General features: G+C 45.4%; 1 long non-coding RNA gene across 1 annotated transcript; it reads right to left on the reverse strand.

Moving 5' to 3' along the window:
• Positions 1-3433, reverse strand: LOC135399142 (uncharacterized). The gene is made up of 3 exons (XR_010424199.1): positions 3060-3433; positions 871-1223; positions 1-213 (listed from the first exon to the last, which is right to left on the reverse strand). It is a non-coding gene; the product is annotated as an uncharacterized LOC135399142 (long non-coding RNA).
• Between the last annotated feature and the right edge of the window lie 1489 nt (positions 3434-4922).

The raw sequence follows: 4922 nt of genomic DNA on the forward strand, positions 1-4922 counted from the left end.
TTACACCTTTTATTACTTGTTGATTGAAACAAAAACTGCGATTGCGCAGCTTTGGCGCTACATCCCTTCCTCTTGACAAGCAAGCGCAAGAGGGAAAGAAAAAAAAAAGAGTATTTCTTTGGAACTTCTGGCTACACTTGCTATCCAGCCGCAAATGTGCCGTTTCACGTTTTTTTTTTTTTTTTTGGTATTCGTGCCGCCGTCGATGGTACACTGCAAAACAAAATTGACAGTAATGAGCTGACTGGTTTGACGCAAAGAATGATAAGGGAATAATCTACAAAGCAAAGCCGCCACCTGTGGACATTTTCATCGTCTACTGGATGTATATGTTGCAGACATATTACGCTCTCAAAAGTTTGCATTTAAAATACAAATTGCAAGTCATCGTATACATTGGAATACGTTAAATTTCAATAACGTGAGGTTCAAAAATAAAAGTTCAAAATCTGTGCATATGAAACAATCAGGTAGCGACACATCAAACTGTTCGTCATTTTAGATCGGAACATAGCCATAACAAGACGAAAGTGTCCTGCTCCACAGGACCGTCCACATAACAGTGATAGACTTCACGTCCATAGCTTATGGTGTCAGAATGCCTGGAAGAACGAGGCATTCCACCTCAACTATATGCCACCTAAACTATATCTGAACGGAATATGCAATAACCATGGTGATCATGCCGGAGCACTTCGAGCTATCGGTACACATGAAAAAAGTATGAGGAGAAGAGTCGGACGGTCTTTATGGCAGATGCAAGCAAAAGTGTGATTGCTTCCGCGAGGTTTTTTGAGAAACTTCGTACGCTTTGAATATACTGATCAGTCATAGTTTGAAGGATGTAAGCAACTGTTCAAGCAATTTTACCTGGCGATTTACACCCAGTGCGCTGGAACATGTCCAGTGCTGAATGGCTTTCCAAAAGTGTACTGCTTGCCGTGGTGGAAGAACACGGTGGACGGCACAGGGTTGCTAGCATATCCTTCGAATCCTCCTTGCGCAGCCTCGGCTAGGGTCTCGCCATTGGTGAGTGTACGAATGACGTACACGGGACCCCCTTTCCGAGACCCGCTCGCCACATAACCGGTTTGAGGCTGCTGAGGCAGACCTTGGGGCACAGGACCGGCGCCGTACGAAGAGAAGTGAACGGGATATCCGGCTGATGTCACATCAGCCCAGCAGAAGAGGAGGACACCCAAAGTGATGGCAGTTGATATGCTCTGTTGATGGAACGATGATGGGGAGATTAGTATTACATAAATTAAAATAAAAGGACCCCTCCGCAATGGGAACCGAGATGTCTCGAGCACGTCATCGAATCTCAGTCTCACATTACCCTTTGCATGAAACGTTGAATGTCCCTCAGGACTGATACCAAACTTTGTGCTACCCGTACACTACACCAGTAGTTTATACCAGATATTTTCCACGTCCTTGGCTGGACCATACAAGATGAACAACTGCTCATGGGATGGATCACGTTACATCTATTACGTGTGTTTAACTTAGAGTGAGGCGAAATCGGTTTAAAACTGAAGTGGAACTTGTTTAAATTAACGGGAAGGCTTCAGGAGATCGCCGTGTTTGTGGCTATAGTCACTATCAGCTGCAGCTGAAAATCTCCACACCTTCCATGATCGTCTGCATTTTTTTTTTTTTTTTACTGGAAATAGATATCCATGGTACCTGTACACGATTCTTTTTCATCTTTCATTCATGTCCATTGGGAACAGATGTAGCTTTTCTGTCATTTCTTCGCTCAAGAAGTAATCCCTAGCATAAGCGCCCTCCCATGATGAAGCTACTAATGAGCAAACTCCATCATGCTGCGTTATGTTGCTATTAAGTTTGTTTCGAAATTCGAAACAAACTCTCAGTGAAAATTGTTAATTCAGGGTAAAGAAAGTTTCCCTGAATTTAGTAGAGGTGAATTTAGAGGAGTACAGGTCTAGGGTAGAGAAAATTCAGGGTTAAGACAGGGTAAAGAAAATCTCCCTGTGGCAATTCCAAAGAAGCTTAGCTGAAGTATGATACCGGAATCAGATTTACTAATTATGTTTGCAGACGATCCCTTTGAACAAAGAACGAGACATGTTTGTTTAATGAGCGAATAATGTGAAACATTACGAGCACCGCGGAATGCGGAGTTACTGCGGCGCCCACACAAGTACTACTAGTGCTAGTGAAGCTGCTAATTAGATCATAAGGGTAAAGTCAATAATCGGTTTCCTAATTATCCCTTTGTGCACCAGACACCAAGGAATTTCTTACCCATCCCATTGTCTGCATTTTATTTATAAAAAAAAACACGAAAGGTTCGAGTCCTACCATAACGAAGTTGTGGTGGGTCGGCTAGCTGTGTTTCGTGCTGTTGAGGCGCCTTATCGTGAACAGCTAACAAGTTTACCTTAAAAGTGAGCATTCTTAAATAGGCAACAGCCTGGTGTTTCCATAGCTCTGAAAAGGAGGCTTTGGCTTCTGAAATTGCCAATGAACGTCAGAAGTTGTAGGCTTCAAAGAGATCCCACCTACTGATATCTTCCGTGTAGCAATCGCTCTATGCTATGCCTGGCGACGGCCCTGTATGTTTTAATTTTGCAAGGTCATGTTAGAAACGGGATTAACGACAGTGGGGTTATCTTCGCTGCTCTTCCTGCTCACTGCTACTCATATACTCTTTCCCTTTCCATCTGTATAGCTCGGCACGTGTTCTAAGGCTAAAAGTGAGGGTAACAAAGGACCCTCACCCTCTTACACTGCCCCCTGTAACTCAGGTTTGCATTCTGTATTTCGGGTTTATCAAAATCAACTGGTGCAGAAATGGGGGATACGTGCATAATTTATTGGCTTTCGTAGCATAACTGAGCACTGTAACGCAATCGCATAATGAGAATGAATACGCAGTCGGCTATACAGTATTTGGTCACTCGAAGTTGTACATCAGTAGTCTATAGCACACGAAAATCAAGTAACTTTGCGCAGTCCGTGTTTTATTCAGCAACATCGACTGCGTTGCAAAAGAAAACACACGCTGCCTCAGCCATCCAACAACTTACCATTCCACGCATGTTTGCTGATGATTTCTAGCTTGCAAGAACCTTTTCCACACACCACGGCAGCTGCAACTGATGCCAGGTAACGCATTGCCCACTTTTTATAGAGCTCAACTTGTTGTCTACCCTTTCCATCGTGCAGAGTTTTTCTTTCGTCGCTCATAGAGCGTGCCACGACGACCCTAATGCTTCTGACTTTGACAACACAAAGCGAATGAAAAAAGAAAAGACGGAGCACCAAACAGAAGAGAATCTGCGCGAAGGGGCGGCAAAGAAAAAAAAATGATGCAGGCACTTTGTGAATGCTCTCAGCGATGCTGCAATATCGAGGTGACCCTGAATCTCGCTTGTGGCTAGATCTGGGCCGTTGACCGAAGCGGAACAAAATGCCTTTAATGCATGCACGCTATAAATAGGTTTTTGCAATGGACGGTGTTTTGTAGATGCGAGCTTCGTATCTTTTTATAAAATCTGCGGCGTATCTTTTCCGTATTCGTTCTTGTGCTGTGCTGCAGGAGGCGAACTTTCTCAGATAAGATCAATGACGTTGTTTTGATGTCATTACTATAAGGAAGGTATCGCTGAGGGCGAGCAGCGTAAAGTGCTGATAGCAAGCTCCACCTCTCACACTTTGGCACTTAACGTGAGAAGAAGAAAATTTTCAGCGACTTTGTTCTCCTGACAATATGCCGTTGGTTTCTCACCCTTTTGGGTTCCTACGAACACGCTGTCACTGTACATGATTCCGATGGGGTCAGCGGAGTGTAGCCGTATAGGGCCTCTAGAGTTTAACTTTACAGTTGTTTTTTCGTCTCATGTCTAGTTCCGTTTCGTGATTGAAACTTGGCGCGGGGTCTGGTTTTCTGCTTTAGTTTAAGCGGTAAAAACATGGGCGGCAGTGGGGGGATCTTGACATACGATGAAGCGACTTTCACGAGTCTCATGTCCGAGCTACATGTCTTTTACTCTAGCTGCGAGCCTAAACAACGCTATAGATCATGGGAAGTTAATCGTCCCTCTTGTAAGATCTCCCAGAAACGAATATCCGTGACGCCCTGGCCGGTCATTTTCGAAAGGTGTTTCCCGTACAAATACATTCAGGATTAAAATTGATCTCTAAATGCATTAATTAGACTCTGCTGGATGCCTTATCAGATCGCGATGTCCCACCAGGCCGTTTTCTACTCATCCCATGTGACTTCCATTTTTATCGAAATGTTCCCCTTTTTTTTTTTTTCATTCCGTGTTAGCGCCGCGAAGAAACTGTGCTCATGAGCGACGTACACACGTGTTGAGAGGACAGCAGGAAGGAGAGGGAAGCAGAGAGGGGTTAGTATGCGTCCTGGGCTGACTTTATGGGGAACTGTGCCGATATTTGTCTGAATAGTCTGCCGAAAAACCCAAGGAAAACCTCAGCCAGCACAGCCGAGGGGGGGGGGAGATTCGAACCCACCACCTCCCAGTCTCCAACACGACCTTGGCTACCAACAACGACCGGACGCTTTTTTAATCGAAATTTGTGTATTGATTGCAGAGCCGTAGCGATGGGGGGGGGGGGGGGGGGGGCAGCCGCCCTGGGCGCCCTCGCAAGAGAGGGCGCCGAACAGCAGGCCCTGGCAGGTTGTTCGTACAGTATAAAGCAGGAATGAAGAGAATTTGAATTTACGAACTCGGCCGTGCGAATGAGCGTTTTCTTTTCTTTGTTCACAGAACTGTTGACGGCAGTGAGAGAGAGAGAGAGAGAGTGTGTGTGTGTGGGGGGGGGGGGGGGCTCTTCGCGTTTACCCTGCCCCGGGCGCAAACTCGCTCGCGACGGCTCTGATTGATTGTGATGGCTTGTTAGTGCAACCGCACATTTCCCTAAGA

Source organism: Ornithodoros turicata, chromosome 1 (assembly GCF_037126465.1).
Source record: "Ornithodoros turicata isolate Travis chromosome 1, ASM3712646v1, whole genome shotgun sequence".
In the NCBI taxonomy this organism is placed as follows: domain Eukaryota; kingdom Metazoa; phylum Arthropoda; class Arachnida; order Ixodida; family Argasidae; genus Ornithodoros; species Ornithodoros turicata.